The sequence below is a fragment of the Festucalex cinctus genome, chromosome 3 (genome assembly GCF_051991245.1).
Source record: "Festucalex cinctus isolate MCC-2025b chromosome 3, RoL_Fcin_1.0, whole genome shotgun sequence".
Taxonomy (NCBI): Eukaryota; Metazoa; Chordata; class Actinopteri; order Syngnathiformes; family Syngnathidae; genus Festucalex; species Festucalex cinctus.
Window position 1 is genome coordinate 3,296,230 of NC_135413.1, and position 18,143 is coordinate 3,314,372.

Here is an 18,143-nt window from a genome sequence, read left to right on the forward strand (position 1 = left end):
AACTGGTTTTTCAATTATTTTATTTGGTCTTATAAAATGACCTCGGACTTATAAAACGTGCCCCGTGGTTCCCTCTCCCCTCCCCCTTCCTCCCCCCCGTCGCCTCTCCCTCCTCGCCTCCTCCCGCCCATCCTCCTCTGCCTCCCGGTCCCTTTTCCCTTGTCGCCCCCCCCCCCCCCCCCTCCTGCCCTGCAGCCGCCCTTTCGCCTTCTTGTCGTCTTCTCCCCGCTTCCCCCCCCTTCTCTGTCTGCCCTGCGGCCCCTCCCCCTCCCTCTCCCTGGGCCTGGGGCTCCCTCCCCGGCCCGGGCGTCGGGCTCCGGGGGCCGGGCGGGGGTTTGGGGCCTGCCCCACTCCGGTAGAACTCCTGGCGCCCCGGGCGGGCTCCGGTGGCCGGTGGGCTGTCCGGTAGCCCTGCTGCGCTGGCTGTCCGCCCATTGTGGTGCCGGGTGGATGTGCCACCTACACCCGCCGGGTTGGGTGAGGCCCCGCTGGTCGCTCCTCTTACTCACTTCACTAATTTTGCACTATACACTTTGTAAATATACACATAGGGCACACAACACATTTCTTGGTGGGGTGGGGAAGGGTGGAAACACCGTCTTCACCCTTCAACTCCCCTCCAATTTTAATGCACTTCACGTCCAAGGGGAGGGGTGAGTTGGGGCGGGGAGCCATCAGAGGGGATGGACTGCAGTGCCTGGCAGCGCTGTGGTCCCCCCCATTTGTGTCCCTGCCCCACCACTTTGTCCCTCCATTCCCTTTTTTAATGCACCACACATATACATATTCATTTTTTGGGGGGGGATACGGGTGTGCCGGAGTAGGGGAAATTTTTTCCCTCTGCTCCGACTCACCTGCTCCCAATTTTAATGCACCACACGCACACACTTGTATATACACTGGGTGGGGCCACATTCACGGTGTAAGGGTAGAGCTCGCCAGTCGGCGAGCTGGCGGACTCAGTAACAGGGTTAGGTGTCACTAGTACTCTGGCGTGACCACCGTGGCCTCTCCCCACCGGGCTCGGTGTTCTGGTGTTCCGCCTTCTCCCCTGGTGCTTCCTCCTCTGCTTCCCCCCTCCCGCCGCTGTGCTACTCGCACGGCTGGAGGTGGGGTGGGCACATCTTCCCTCTCTGCGCTGCTGCCCGGTGCCGGTTTCCGGGGGGGGGGGGCTCGGGGGGGCCGGGTTCGCGGGGGGGGGTTGGCGGCCATCGGGGGGGGGGCGGCTTGTTTGGGGGGGGGTGGAGGTATGGGTGGGTGGGGGGTTGGGTGTTGGGGGTCGGGGTGTGTTCGGGGGTTTGGGGGTTGGGGGTGGTGGGGCCTGGGTCGTGGTGGGTGGCGGGTTTGGGTGGGGGGGGGGGGTGGGGTCGTGGGGGGATGGGGGCTGGGGACCGGTGGGGCACTGTGGGGGCCCGCTGGGCCTCGTTCTGCGGCCTTGGGCTCGGGGGTGTGGGCCGGGGCTGGGGAGGGGGTCTTCCGGGCGTCTGGGTCGGCTCGCCGACCGGTGTCCGCTCGGGTGGCTTGGGGGTGGCCTTGGTGCTGCCGCGGCCTGGGGATTCCGGGGGGGAGTGCTCGCTTTGCTGGACCGCGGTTGACGGCTTCTTTCTTTGGTGGTGGTCCTTATGCATGCCAGATCCGTCGCACCAGCATCTACTGAAACTCAACAGAAGTAGCCTCTCCCTCCCACAGCCCCTTGAATCAGTTGGTGCTGGTGTCTGTGGTTCTCACTTTGCTTTATCTATCCTTCCCTCCTTCCTCTCTTTAGTTTTTCCTCTGGTCACTTGAGATCTTAATTTATTAGAAGTATGAGGTTTCTGGGGTTGGCATAAGACTCTGGTTTTGTAACCACGTAGGAGGGGTCTTGTTGGTGCTGGACTTCACTTTGATGGATTGGATGTACTGGCTTCTATGGATCTCACTCTGCCTTATCGATCCTTCCCTCCTTCCTCACTTTAGTTTTTCCTCTGGTCTCTTGAGATCTCGCTAAATTTGCTGGAATTTAGAGGCTTCCGGGGTTGGCGTAAGACTTTGATTTTGTAATCATGGGGAAGGCAGGAAGTGTTTGGTCGGTGCTGGATTTCACTTTGATTTACCTTTCTTTTCTCTTTATTTCTTTTTTTTCTGACCTTTTCTCTGGTCTCCTGACCATTTAAACCTCACGACTCTGGCAAGATTCTGAAGTACCTGGTTAAGGCGAAGGGTAATGGGATATTTATAAGGTTTTAGGTGAATGAATGAGTATAAATTTATACGTATTTGCACGCACGCACGCACGCGCACGCACGCAAACGCACGCAAACGCACACACGCAAACGCACGCACGCACGTACACACGCAAACGCACGCACACATACACACAAAAACGAAACAAAAAAAAACAAAAAAAACAAAATTACAAAAAAAAAAAGAGCAATGATGACAAGACGTTGAATCGGTAAGACTACCGAATGAACAATTCTGAGCTCTTTAAAATAAATAAATAAATAAATAAATAAAAAAAAAAAAAAAAAAAAAAAAACGTCCAAAAAGAATAAAATAAAAGTTAAAACAAACCAAACAAACTAATTAAATCACAATTAGTTTTTCAATCATTTTATTTGGTCTTATAAAATGACCTCGGACTTATAAAACGTCCAAAAAGAATAAAATAAAAGTTAAAACAAAATAAAATAAACTAATTAAATCACAATTAGTTTTTCAATCATTTTATTTGGTCTTATAAAATGACCTCGGACTTATAAAACGTCCAAAAAGAATAAAACCAAAACTAAATAAAATAAAGACTGACAAAACAATAAAATGATTGACTCAAAAATTGTCTTTTAACATTTTTATTGTCAATAATAAAATAACCAATATAAGTCATAAAATTCACATTTAATGATAAAACCTTATATCAATAAAAATAAAATAAAATAAAAACAGGAGATCAAGAATAATATAACCTTTTACCAAATCTTTCTAAGATTGATCATTTCTCGGAAAAGCTTAAGACCTGATTCACAATAAGATGTTTTTGGCTAAAAATATTTTAAAGATATGAGAGTGTATTAAATGGCCCCCACCCTGACTCGCGATTAGTCATTCATATCTTCCTATTATACATCATTATTGATAAAAGTTTTGTACTTTACCCAATCAGTGAAGAATATTCCATTCACGGCCAAAGAGTCCAAGTTCCTTCGTGAAAAATCTTAAAATCCAACAGCAGTAAATCCTATCGTCGTAAACACACTCTGTCCAGACCACATCGCAGGGAAAAGGGCCTCGATCCCAGCTGGTGACGACTTTTTATCACCTTGGGTCATATCACTGATTTCTTCCGTTGAATGTCCTTCCGCCTCCTCATATCAAAGCGCACTTGTTGGGACTCATTCTCAGTAATTTTCCACAGATGTCGTGAAGATGAGTCATAAATTCTTTACAATTGAGTCATGGACACACAACGTTGAATGAAAATATGAGTCATACATACTTTACAAATGTGTCATAAACATATGTCAATTCGACAATGATAAACGTTAAAGTAAATAACATCATAGATATATTAATTAAGCAAGCATGAATAACATGTATATACATGACATGTTGATCCCAAATTCTCTCAGCTTGAACTTAACAGGTTAATTCTAGTTCTTGTTTCACATCTTGTATATATCTTTGTTAAATCAAACAATACATACAGATAATCTTTTCAATGCAGTTACAGCAATATTATCAGCGATAAAAGACAATATCGCTTGTAAATAAAATAAAAGAAAAGAAAAAGAAAGACAGCAAAACTTCATAGTTGGGCTCAATGTGCTGTAAACATTGATCCATAAATCAGGTTAACAATTGTCGAATATAGATTGTGTTGTGTATTATTACTTAATTCAGGATATCATTTATCTACACTAATTTTTATCTGGCCTTATAAGGAATGTATGTCCGTTTGTTGAGTGGGTGGCTTAGTTGTACAGGTTTGGCGGCATCTGGTGGTTACTTTGAGGAACTACACCCAGAGGCCAAAGAATAATTCTCAGTCCTACAGACACCTATTGGTCTCTAACTAAGAATTGAGTCTAGCCCATTAATTTGTTATCTCATTTTACATGATATGGCTTTTCATCTGACCCTACTCAATCCACTCAATTCAACAATACAGGATTTAAACAATCAAACTACTTCTCAATTTACAGCTCTGGCCTTCTCATGTCTGGTGATGATTTTGTCCTAAACCCTCAGCCCCTCAGCCTGTATTTTGCCATTTTGTGTTGGTTTTGTAAACAGCGGGACGTTTCTGTGGAAAGACAGTGTTTAAACCCCTTCAGCCAATCACAGAGCAGGGTGTGGCGTGTCGCAACCGAGGCCGGGAGAATTTGTCGGCTGCGTGTCGTCACTCCCGCGGCAACTTGACAGCACGCGCCGATTTATTTTTTTTGGTGGGGGTTTTAGGACAAAATCACCACCAGACATTAACTCTTTGACTGCCAGCCATTTTCGGAAAAGGTAACCCCATACTGCCAGCTGATTTACAGAATTTTACCGATCTTTCAAGCTCCACAGAAAATGTTGTGTTAGGACTATGGAAACGCGGATACTACCAAATGAAAGATTGAAGTCTCATCTTTCATCTAAAAAAAAAGTTTGTTTCTACCTTATTCAGATCTTCAGTAATCAACAATAGAAAACAGCTTCGTTTCACCCAAATCCTCTATTTTCTTCCAAAATACGGAGAAATCAAGCTTTTTGTGAAACGATGTTATTTCATGCACTCTAGTGAATTTGGCACTTTTTTTTTTGCATGAGGGATTCTACAAACACCTAAACTTCTATAAACACTACCCCAACAATAAAAAAAAAGTGTTTTTTGATTGCAAAATAACAGTTTATTTACATGCAACAGTAGCAATCCGAACAAACAATTTGGAAAACTCTTTGCAAACTATTTACACGTGCGCAACTACGCATGTGTGGTGTGTGTGTACGTGTTACTATTTACAATTGTGTGGATGTTTCAACGACACAATTTTTCTTTTTGTGTGATATATTGTGGAGTAATGCCGTGCGTGCTAGGGGGATGCAGCAGGATTTGCATCACAGTTTTTGTCAGTCTGCTTCTGCATGGACTGATTTGCGTAGAGGTTGGTATGATGAACGATGTGCTGGAGAAGTTCATCCGTGATGAGGAGCTCCAGGATGTCAGCTGGCAGGTGGGAATTCAGCTCTGCTGCATCCCTTGGTCCTGGTTTTGCAGCAAAGGTGAAAATGATTGGCTGCCAGCCAACTTCATCAACTTCAAGCCAGCCAGAATCTTTGGGATCTGCAAATATACATGTCAATATCATATATTATTTTAGAGCACTGTGATGCAATGTGTGTGTGTGTGTGTGTGTGTGTGTGTGTGTGTGTGTGTGTGTGTGTGTGTGTGTGTGTGTGTGTGCATGTTTACCTTTTTTTCTTGGATGTATTGGTTGATGCACATTCTGTAAATTATAGAAGATGTTTACCATCAAATATTTTATTAGTGCTGTGGAGAATCTTTTTTTCTTTTCTTTTTACCTTTGTTCTGCTCACTGTGAGAAGGGTCACTTTGAGTAGGAGCTGAAAGAAACATATACAATTACATTACTATCGAAAGACTTAACTTTTATTGTTGCGGTGTATTGAAAACGGTTTTTTTTGTTTTTGTTTTTTACCTTTCTTTGTCGTAGAACCAGTGGTCGGACATTGCTGTGAGCACGATCTATAAAATATACATTCACGTTCACGTTTGTATAGGTAATAGATGTTCTAGTGTATATCAGCACATTTACACACGCTGCTAGCAGATCGCCCGAAAAGTTAGTAAATTAATCTTACTAGCACTCTCTTAGCATGTTAGCGCTTACCTTCACGTTCTTTGGAGGACGAACGACTGTCCAAGACTGTCTTGCATCGGACCCATAGTAGTCGTCATTGTCCGATGAAACGTCATCTGTGCAGACGTGCTCGGTTGTGCACCACTTTTCTCCGGTGTTAGCATCGCTAGCCGGTGGGGCCTTAGGACGTTATTAGCATCGCTAGCCGGTGGGGCCTTAGGACGTGGTCGAAACGGCCGCGTCACCGCTTCAACTATGACTTAACCCCGTCATCACTGTGCTCTTGAGCACTGGTCGATGCTTTTGAGCTTTGAAAATAAGGATCAAGCGTGAGCTGCTTGCCATCTGTAGCCTTTTTTGACTCCCTTAGCCAAGTTAGCCATTCTCTCCCCCTCAACACTCTAGCTCAGCCTCTCTTCTTCTACTGTTGTCTCATACCCGATCTTGTCCAAAAGACTCATCACAGCCATCTAGTGGCCAGGAATACCCATTATAGTAACCCGATCGGCTTGATACTTGGAGCACAGCTGCCCAAGGCTTTCCTCCACCCGTTTCCATAAAAAAACATAGTAGACGTCAATTAACGTCTATGGCGGCCAATCCTAGGATTATACTGAACGTCTTTAAACGTTTATGGCGGTCAAAGAGTTAAGAGAAGGCCAGAGCTGTAAATTGAGAAGTAGTGTGTTTGTTTAAATCCTGTATTTAAAGAGTGCCTTTTCCTGAATGAAAGCGGCAGATCGGGCCTTTAGTCACTTTTTGCGACACAGTAGTACCGCAGTGCCTGTTGTTTACAAACATTATGAAAATATCTATAGAAAATGGATGAAGGGACCTTTGTCTGTTGTTTTGTTCAGCGCGCTGTTCAGCCTTCATGTGTGAAGGTGCGGCTGCGGCGGTGGCTTGCGGGCTGCTTTGTTGTGTTGGTTGGGAGCGATTGTGAAAATCCGTTTTCCTCCCTGCGTCTACACTGCTTGACCGCCACGCTGTCAGTGTGCGTCTGTCAACTTGATGAGCAGACGCCATTCTACATCATAACATGCTGTCACGCTGAAGGATGTGGGAGGAATGTGTGTGTTGTATGTGCGCGTGTGTGTATACAAACTGCTGTAAGCCTCACATTCAGGCATCAACAGCTTCCTGTTACATCATACAACTCGTTCGTATTTACTTGCCCGTTTTATACTAATATATATGACCCGAAAGTGAAAAGGTCATGAGACAAAATCACACTAAAAACATTTTTAATGAAGAGTGCAGATACAAATAATGGCTGCTTTGGTAAAAACATGATGAAATGGCCTAATAAAAATTAGACAACTTTCGTGAACATGACAGCTCACTGATCACAGCTTGCATGATCTAGGGCTGGGCGATATGGCCCAAACTTCATATCAAGGTATCATTCATAACTGTATATATCACAATATAAACTTAAGGTTAAAAATATTTGAAATGAAAATTAATTTAATAAATTATTAGTTTCTGCTTAGTTTTTAATTTATGTAGTCCATTATAGAAGATCAACTGATAAAATGAATGATGGTGAAACAAATATTATAAGATATCATTTATTATGCAAATCAAGTTAGAATTAATAGAGTGCGCTCCATGGTGCAAAATAGTGCAAACGAGAAGAAAAAAAAAAAAAGATAATACAGGTAATACTTAAATTGTGAGCACAAACTTGTGATACGAGTGCTCACAAGCAGTTTGATAGTGAACAATTCTTGAATAAAATGTGTCAAGCTGTTTAACACAACTGCACGATACTCGTTATCACAGTTAATTAATGATTTTAGTGAAGGGGTCAAACTCTAGAATCTAGAGTTTGACCAAACACACTTTGGAACAACTTAAACGGTGGTTGACATGCGGAGACCTCAAAGTAAGCAGAAAGAAATATTTATTGGAAAGGTAAGATTTATGGTATGGTCTACTCTAGACAGATTCTATTTTCAAGTTGTTTGCTAATTTTCACGAAAACGAAACACATTAAAGTCACAATATTCATTTGAAGATTTTAAACCTACCTTTGGTCTGTTACTTTCTGTCTGGAATGTACAGTACGCCTATTTCCTTTTACCTGTTGTCGAGTTGAGGCAGCCCCTGCACTTCAAAAGCTACTAGTACTTGAACTAAGATGTAATTCAAACGTGACACCCTTTCATAAGATGTTAGTTCATAATTATGTAGCTGCAGTTTTTATTTACTTTCAATTATTTTTGTATCCCAAGTTAAAATCATGTATACCCATGTGTCAATTTAATAGCGAAGCCAAACACAAAATAACACAAATGGAAACATTTATGACCAATGTCTGTGCTATCTTTGTCTATCAGCATTACTTGCCAGTATTTTTTATGTTAAAAATGTTACATTTTTTTCCTGGCTAACAAGACAAGGCTATGAACCCATGAAGTATAATGACAATGACTGTGTTTTGATAATAACCGATTTACTTTAGAATGTGTTGCCATTTTTTGGCTGTTTCCTAGGGGTCTTATTTTAATGAACTTCTTCTACAGAATTTATCTGATCATATTCAAACTTAAGATGTTGAAGATGAAAAGTTGTTGAAAGCTTTTTATTTCGTCACACACTGTTGGCGTGGCATGCACTCTTAGCAAAGGGAAAAAAAAATGTTCTTGATGAAGCATTCCCAGTTGTACGTAGCAAACATAGAGCTAAGAAAATTTGGAGGCATATGTAACAGCCCACGATGTACAAAAAAGTCTTTGGGTGCCATGTGCTAAACCCAACAGGAAGTCCCCCAGGGGCCGGGCATCACATTTTGAGTTAAAAAATTCCTCATTAACGAAGTATTCCCGGTTGTATGTTTCACCTAGTGCTATGATAATTTGGAGGCATACATAACAGCCCACGATGTACAAAAAAGTCTCTTCGAGCCCTGTGCTTAACCAAACAGGAAGTCCGCCATTTTGATTTTATTTTGGGAATTATGCATAATTTTTGGCCTTTTTCATGAAACTTTGCACACGCAAGGCATGGAAAAAACATTTACATTTTAGACGGTCCTTGTTCTATGTAACAGTACCCCAATGTGCCAGCACCCCGGCGTGCAAGTACACCAACGTGGTGTTCAATAGCGCCCTCTATACATTTTTTATGGAGCATTTCTGATTGTATAATTCACCTAGATTTGTGAAAATTGGGAGGCATACCTAAAAGCCCAAGACCTACAAAAAGTATTCTGGAGCCGTATGCTAAACCTAAAAGGAAGTCCAGCATTTAGATTTTATTTTGGGAACTGTACACCATCTTTGGTTTTGGATGAAACTTTGCACACACAAGGCTTGGCAAAAACATTTTCCCCGGTCGTTGTCCTATTTGAAAGTACCCCAACGTGCCAGTACCCCGACGTGCAAGTACCCCAACGTGGTCCGGGTTGCGAGGGCCCTTTATAGCTGCTCGCAGCTCTAGTTAGGGCCCGAGCAGCTACCGCTGCGAAGTCCCTTTGTTTTTCGTTCAGATTATTAGGGCCCGAGCAGCTACTATTGCGAGGTCCCTCTTGTTTTTCGTTCGGATTCTTTTCTTCTTTTTCTTCTTCTTCTTCTCCTTCTTCTCCTTCTTCTCCTTCTTCTCCTTCTTCTTCTTTATTCTCCGCAAACGATCGCATTTTTGAGGACCTAAATATTTACGAAAACTCACCAAACTTTGCACACTTTTCGGGCCCGGCGAAAAATATTGATACTATGAAGTTGTCATAACAACGTGACTATAGCGCCCCCTAGCATAGAAAAATAAAAAACAGTCCCAGCACGTTTGACCTAGAGCTACGAAAATTGGCAGGCACTTGTAGCACCCCGGGACGCACAAAAAGTCAATTGGGACCATGTAGCAAAAATGTACAGGAAGTGAGCTATGAATTTTTGAATGTCCAATTTTGGCCCATTTTGGCCCATTCACTGTGATCATGCTTTTTCCCCCTTTGCAAACATTTTTCATCCAATTGACTTCAAATTTGCCATGTATCATCTCAAGACTTGAGACAACAACTGGGCAAACTAAATCTTAACTTTTCGAAATACTATATGACGTGGGCGGGGCATCAAATATTGCCTTTAAAATTTCATTTGTCCAGAAAGAGCAAATGCTTAATAGCTCCCATGTACAAGCTCCAAAAAATTCAAACTTGACATGTATGTTTATTAAGGGTGTCACGATTTCGTTTTTTTCTCGAAATCGATCGAAATTACGTCACGATTTCGAGCATCGAAATAGAAGAGAGGACACACGAAAAAAAAAAAAATCGAAAAAAAAAATCGAATCGTGACCCCAAAATTGAAATTTAAATCGAATCGTGGAGTTGGCGAATCGTGACACCCCTAATGTTTATAGCCAAGGCCTGAAGGTATCTCTATGACAACATTCATTATAAATAAAGCACCACCTAGCCCTTGAGGCATAAAAGAAAAATACCCTACATACGGTATTTTGTACAAAATTTGTAAACTCATTGTAAGTGCGATAACTAAGTCATTTATAAATATTATTTTACATTCCACCACTCAAAATGTTCACTGGCATCAGACCTATCCAAACATATGTACTTTTTATTTTGTTTTATGAATTTTGAAAGCCTCTATGGACAATAAAAGCAACATTGTACAATGATGTGTATATATACTTTTACAAAAAATACCAATCAGGGCAAATGATTGCCTAAAAATAAAAAAGGACGCCAATTTTTAGGAAATTTTGTGACAACATTCAGTTAGAAATACAGCGCCACCTAGCCTTTTGAGGCATAAAAAAAAAATACCCCACTTATGGTATTTTGTACAAATTTTGGAAACTAATTGTAAGTGATAACTAAGTCATTTATGAATATTCTTTTACTTTCCATCATTCAAAATGTTCACTGGCATCAGACTTATCCAAACATATTAACTTTTTATTTTGTTTTATTTATTTTTATAGCCTCTATGGACAATAAAAGCAACATTGTGCAATGAGTACAACGAACGATATGTTTATATACTTTTACAAAAAATACCAATCAGAGCAACTGATTTCCTAAAAATAAAAAAGGACGCTGATTTTTGCAGATCTTAACATTCACCAAAACCCATTGAGCTTTACACACTCATCACACCTGGCAAAAACATTCCACATGTAAAGGTTTATTATGCCATTTTCAAAGAAATTCTACTTCCAATGTGCCAGTACCCCAATGTGACAGTACCCCAACGTGGCCCGGGCTGCGAGGGCCCTTTATAGCTGCTCGCAGCTCTAGTTTCTTCTTGAGTTTTGTTCCGGATTCACGTATATTATCTTTGTTGACTCGCATCTGCAGGATAGTCATGTGCTCTTTTTTGTGCTTCTTCTCAAGGTGTTAAAATATGTTTGTTGTGCTACCCGGGATTTACACCGGATGCGGTTGTGGTGCGGCTTTTAAGAAAGAAGTGTTTTGAGTTATGACAGTGGCAAGCAGTGACTTTTTCGAGTGGGCATGCTGAAGTGTAACATATGGGAGCGCCCGCTGAATAATTCTGGGATATTTATATTTTTAATTTCAATTAATTAATTTCCGTATTTTACGGATTATACGTCGCTCCGGATTATAAGTCGCACCAGCCAAAAAATGCAAGAAGGAAAAAACATATATAAGTCGCACTGGAGTATAAGTCGCATTTTTGGGGGAAATTTATTTGATAAAGTCCAACACCAAAAACATACATGTCATCTTGAAAGGCAATTTAAAATGAAAATAAAATAGAGAACAACAGGCTGAATAAGTGTACGGTATACTAACGTTACGTGACTGACATGCCTGGTAATGTCAGTAACAACGTAACATATTAAGAGTTTGGAGCGAGCAGTGACGGGAGTCAGAGGCGGAGTGTTGAAGCACGGAGCCAAAGGCTGGCATTTTATTGACGTCAGCTTCTGAGGTCTTAACAGCAACTCCCCACTCAGCTGGAAGCTAACAGGCTAACTCCCCTTTTCCTCATAACAAAACCTTCCCAACCGGAACTCTTCCTTCGTCCCAACGTTCCGTGTGTAACGATTATCGGCCGGTTGTAACTTTTTGCAACCTCAGTTCCAAAGGAATTGAGCTCCTGTGGCCTGAACATGCCACTGTGGGGGGTGGGGAGGACAAGAACATCCCCCACAAACACCCACACATGCTCTGACTGACACGCGCACGCGCACACACACACAAATCAGAACAGTAAAAGCCTTCTTAGAAACTTGACTTTCTTATTTTGCAACAGAACAATGAATTATGAAATGTTATGTTTGCCATTTGTGAAATGTTGACTCCATGAAATGTCATGAAAATGTTCCATTGCAGTGGCAGATTCTCCACTAAACTTTCATGTGTATGCACGTTTTAACAGTGTAAGCTAGGTAACATTTCATTTGAGGTATTCAATTGTACGTGTTGCATTGGTTGAATTCTGACCTTAGAATCTTAACACACATGGGATCCAGATTCAATCTGATTAGTCTACCAAAAACCTCCCCCAGCTGGTAACTTTCCACTGTGGTCTCACCGGCCCCCTGGTGTGGAGGCCGCCGCCCTCCCAATTTAAAAGCACGCTCCCTGCTTGCTGCTCTCTCTCTTCTCCGCTGCTCTTTGGCTCCCGCTCTCTTCACTGCTCCTTGGCTCCTCTTGGCTCTTTCCTGGTCTCCATCGGCGCGGCTGCCAGACAAAGGGCTAGCCCAGCTAGCTTAACCTCCAGCACACGGCAATGCACAGAAGCCATCGTGTGTAGCGACAGGCGCAGCGAAACACGCTGCTTTTAGTCCCTGCAAAGGCTCAACGGATGGTGCTTTTCCCAAGCACCCTGAGGCCTCCACCAAGAGGGCCTCTCCCAGCCAGCAGGTTGACCCCGTGACGCTCAGTTGGCCAGCCGGACGACCTGTCTCTCCCTCTCCTGAACTGAACCTTCTCCATTCTATCTTCAAACGGGCTTGGCGAGTCTCCATCCAGGGTCCTGCTTCTGAGACCAACCCCATCTGTAAGTGCAACTTTGCAGGCCTTCGCCCTAGTACAAATTGGTGCAAACTAGGTTGATTGTGGGTCCCATGTTGGTTTAAGAAATCTATCACCTTGGCTAAGACCGTTTCTCTTTTCTTCTTTTTTCTCCTTTGATTATTTTTATTATTTTAGTTCTCGTTTCATTTCCTATCATAGTAGTTAGTTTTGCTTCTTTAAATTCTAAGTAGATTATCCCACCTAGGTTAGAGAATAAACGTGCACAAAACTCAAAACCTGGTTTACTGTGTGTGTGTTTCATCAATTTATAGTGACCTCTAAGCTGAACAAAGAACTCATAAAATTGTAGTAAGGGCACAACCTTCATTTTAATGACTGATTCAACGAGGTTCTCATCTGTTATCCTGATAAACTTATCAAAAAGAGATGTGGTGCTCCGCAGGCAAGCTCAACTTAATTTAAATATTAAGTTTGAGCCTCCTTCAATTAATGAGCCAATTGATTATTAATTTAATAATTAACAATTATTGATTTAATAATTAATTGGACCGATTTCCCTTACACGTGGGTGAATTATGTTCCCATCACTACAAATTATTCATATAACACTAGCATAAAGAACATGCTAACAAGTTCACCAAACTATCAGTTTCACTCCAAATCACTAAATCCAATGAAATCTTTATCCTCGGTGTCACTTTTAAACAACTCCCCCAACTCGGGAGGGAGACGATGCGCCGCTTCCTCTTCTACCGGCAATGTTGAAATTATCAACACAGGCCTAAAGCGCCCTCTTGCGGTTTAGTGTGAAAATAACATGTGAGATGATATAATAATGTGTTAATAATTTCACACATAAGTCACACCAGAGTATAAGTCGCACCCCAGCCAAACTATGAAAAAAACTGCGACTTATAATCCGAAAAGTACAGTAATAATGATTTTATACCACTCTGTAGGTATAAAATTAAAGCGGAAATATTCAAGACTGACGCAGGTTGATACGCACACACTGTAATATCACCAGCTCCGTGGTGAGTGAAATGACAAAATCACAATTTGCCAATTCGTTGCTATTTACAGTATTCGGATATGGCTCGTGGTCTATAAATAGCAGCTACAGTGAGCCGCACGTTTCCCTTCCTCAGATAGCCTATAAATACATGCAGCTTGTCACTTTACATTGGGACACACACTGGACACCCAGCAACCCTTGCTGACAGGGAATCCTCCGTCTGGAGAGGAGGAGGAGGAAGTGAAGGTGGTGGAGGAGATGAAGATGTTGCCTGGTAACGTGGCTTGGGTGCTGGAAGAGGCTGCTCGTGGTCTGAAGTAAAGCAAATGATCACAGGGCGAGGGAACGGCACCTTTAACGTCTGATGCTTGCGGGGAATTTTTAATGACGAGTTAGTGATGTGCTGGAGAGCGCTTTCAAGTCCATGTTTACAAAATGGCTTCAACGGGTTGTTGCTCCAACATGCGGAGTCGCTAAGCAGCTCAAATAGCTCTGAACAAACACAATGTGTCAAAAATGTTGTTTTTAACATGTTGCTTTTCACGACTAAAAGCCTAGTGGCTAGAATACACACTGAATGAATAATTACTGTATTCACAAATATAATGACTCAACAGGGAGCTACAGTACATTGGTACCTTGACTTATGAGTTTAATTTGTTGTGTGACTAAGCTCTAAACTTGGGCTGAACAATTTTAAAAAATTATCTCATTGCGGTTATATCCCACCTTTTCAATATTGAGATTTCAATTTCATATGCTATATTAACTAATTCACTCCCAGCCATTTTCACAGAAGCAGTCCCGTTTGCTCCCGGCTGTTTTACTGGATTTTGACTGATTTTGCAAGGCCCACAGAATCTTGTGTTCAATTTCTATAAAAGCATGGAACCTACCAAAAGAAAGATTAAAGTGCTTTCTTTCATCAGGAACAAAAAGTATGTTTCTATCTGTTTCCGTTTTGCAGTAATTAGCATTAGAAGAGAGCTAAGTTTCATCAGTTTTCACAAATCCATTTAAAATTGTAAGTAATTGAGCCTTTTTTCTAGATGTCCCTGGTTGATCTACTTTGCTCTGCTGCCACCTGCTGGTCGTTTGTGTAATAACTATCATTTCTGCAACCGTTCTTTGCAGTTGAGAGGCTGCATCAAAGCTTTCTGTATGCTCTAGCATAAAAAAACAAAACAAAAAAAAACGTATAAATACGTCTTTTGGGACACTTAGAACATAAAAAAAAGTATTTATAAGTTATTGGGAGCAAATGAGTTAAGAAAATCTGTACAACAGTATGGAATTGGTGAGCTGGTCCTTAAGTGCTCTAAACAGAATCTTCTCTACAAGAAGTGGTAGTGGCGAACGTGCATGCCGGGGGGGGGGGGGGGTGTTTTAGTTTAGTTTGTATTTTGTCGGAATATATTTTAAAAGTGACTTTCCTAACCCTGATTTATACTACTACTACTAGTGCTTTTTATGTGTATCAAAAGACGTTTGAGCATTTATTTATCTTGAAGTGAATTTTCAATAATGCTCAAACAGCTTCCCATAAATGTGTGTACATCGTCACAACGCCTTATCAGGCCTTTGCATTTCCTTCACCTTAGGAAATCCCAGAGTGAGGGGCTGGTGTTGGGGGTGGGAAAGGGACGTGATCAATGTCATCCTGAGACACAGAAGAGAGCGTTCAACTTTTATGTGTGCTTTTAATCAGGATACAATTAAACAAGTGCAAGGTTGTTTCATTGAACCAATATATTTTGCATGCACTGATTGGTTGAATTAAGTGGGGCCACCTCTCGGGGTTGATTATTATCATTTGATTACCTCCACCAAGGTTATTTTTTACAGTGCATTCACATTTTAGTACTACAGTGATTCCCCCATTCATCACGGGAGTTATGTTCTAGACCTAAATCCACAATATAGCGATCCCATTTAAAAAAAAAAATAAAATAAAAAATCTTTATTAGGGTTCACCAATTCCGGTCCTCGAGGTCCAGAGTCCTGCAGGTTTTAGATGATTCCACCTACAACACACCTGATACTAAAGATCAGGATCGTTATCAGGCATGCTGATGAGCTTATTATATGAGTCAGGTGTGCTTGTAGGTGGAAACATCTAAAACCTGCAGAACTCCGGACCTCGATGACAAGATCTGGTGAATCCTGCTTCATAGCTTCAGCAACGTTTCGAACATATTCTTTGGGCCCAAATAAAATGTGTCTACTGCAACTTTATTAGTTAAATAACTTGTCATTTTCATTAGAAAGAAAGAAAGAGAAAGAAAGAAAGAAAAGAAAGAAAGAGAACGAAATTGCTATGTATGATGTGCTCCATGTAAAAATACATCATTCGGAATAAACAGGCCATAACTGAACAGTATTTCATTCACTTTCACAGGGGTAGAATACTTATTTTTCCAAACTGATCAAAAGTATTTTTTTTTTCAAAATTATGCAAATGGTGGATTGGAATGTTGTCAAGGTACATTTTATCTGCACATGCCGTAAATGCACAGTGATATGCTCGTCTACCCACTTGAAAGTATGCCACCTTCCAAAGACAGGACACAGAACATACCTGCTCTGCCTTGGAAAAGCTTGTTTTTAAAACAAACTGTCACAGAATTTAACATTATCACACGCTCAGATGGTAGGAATAAGGTAGGAAAAAGGACTATTGAATTATTTCACAAAGTCTACTAAAAAATAGGGATGCACGATATCGGTGGCCGATAATTATCGTCAATTATCAACCACTTATCAAACAAATAAAACAGATAATAAAGAAATCCACCGATGATTATCAGTAGTTATTTAATGCTGCATTCACACCAAAACCGAACAATTGCCACTCGGAGCGGAAGAGGTGTGTCCCTTGGTGAACGACGACTCTAGAGCACTTTAGCGAGTCAACAAAAAGTGAGCACCACCGACTACTTCCACTTCTTTCCTGGGACTACACAACCGTGGCGCTATTTTCTCCTTTTATTTTTATTTTTTTTGAGGTACATGATTGCACTTTAGCTTTTTTAGTGGCAATCTGGCGGCCGGCAGTTGCGCTAAAAATAGCTTTGGCATGGATCATAAACTTGTGGGGGGAAATCTCGGCAACTACAACTTGAGCTGACTTGGTGACTTAGCCCGCCACTACGGAGCCCCTAAGGTGACATAGTAGGAAAAAAAAAAATAACAAAACTTTGCGTTCCCTCACAATCCTGGTGAACTGATAGAGACAAAAAGTAGAACTAGCCACTTGTTTTAGTAATAGTGTTCCCTCGTTTATCATGGGTGTTGCAATAATGGAAATTCGAGTTATAATTTTTTTTTTCCAAATTCCCGTTAATTATATGTATTTTTTTTAGTTTATTACATGTTTTTTCTTTTTTTGGAATTATTTTTACTTGATTATAAAAGCTTATTCATTCATCATATGTTTTTTTTCCATTTCCTTTTATTTTTTCCATTAAAAGTGTAATAATGTGGAGTGTATGGATGTGATGGATGGCCCCAAAGGCGGATAAACCAGGCAGGGAGAAAGGCAGGAATGAGAATAACTTTATTGACGGGAACCAAGTAGATGACTGGACTGAACGTGGACAGACTGGGCATGATGTGGACAGACTTGGCATGACGTGGATAGACTTGGCATGGCATGACTGAGCAGAATGTGGAGACTTGGGCAGATCGTGGCGACTAGAGCAGAACGCGGAGACTTGGGCAGAACGCGGAGACTTGGGCAGACGTGGAGACTTGGGTAGGAGGTGAGAAACTTGACCAGACGTTGAGAAACTTGACCAGACGTGAGGAAGAAACTTGACCAGACGTGAGGGAGAAACTTGACCAGACATAAGAGAAATTTGACCAGATGCTGAGAACCTTGACCAGACTTTGAGAAACTTGACGAAACGTTGACACTACTAAACACAGCTTAGCACACCTCAGGCGGACAAGACAAGACAAGACAAGACAATGCTCCCTCGTCGCGTGAACAAACACCACTCACTAAATACAACACTAAGAAGCCACTAACAAGACACAGCTGTGAAACACATCAGGCAGAGGGCACCAATTAGTGACACACACATGGAGGGGAGACACACAGGCGGATGAGGTTAACCATGATGAGACCAGGGGAGACAAAACCGGACAACAAACCACAACTCAACCCCCCCCCCACAAAAAACTTGACAGAACCCCCCCCTACTACCACCACCACCAAGGGACGGTTCCAGCCGTCCCAAAACACAACAAAATGAAACAAAACCCCAACAACCAAAACATTAGGGCACAGGGGCAGAAGACGGTCGCAGGGCCT

The 18,143-nt window shown here is 41.9% G+C and overlaps 1 protein-coding gene and 1 long non-coding RNA gene across 11 annotated transcripts in view; one reads left to right on the top strand and one right to left on the bottom strand.

Annotated features, from left to right (window-relative positions):
• magi2b (membrane associated guanylate kinase, WW and PDZ domain containing 2b) overlaps positions 1-18,143 on the top strand; it is a 738,212-nt gene that overhangs the window by 64,911 nt on the left and 655,158 nt on the right. The window lies entirely within an intron of this gene.
• LOC144015460 (uncharacterized) lies at positions 3,067-6,488 on the bottom strand. The gene is made up of 5 exons (XR_013282710.1): positions 5,874-6,488; positions 5,682-5,728; positions 5,545-5,586; positions 5,435-5,468; positions 3,067-5,305 (listed from the first exon to the last, which is right to left on the bottom strand). It is a non-coding gene; the product is annotated as an uncharacterized LOC144015460 (long non-coding RNA).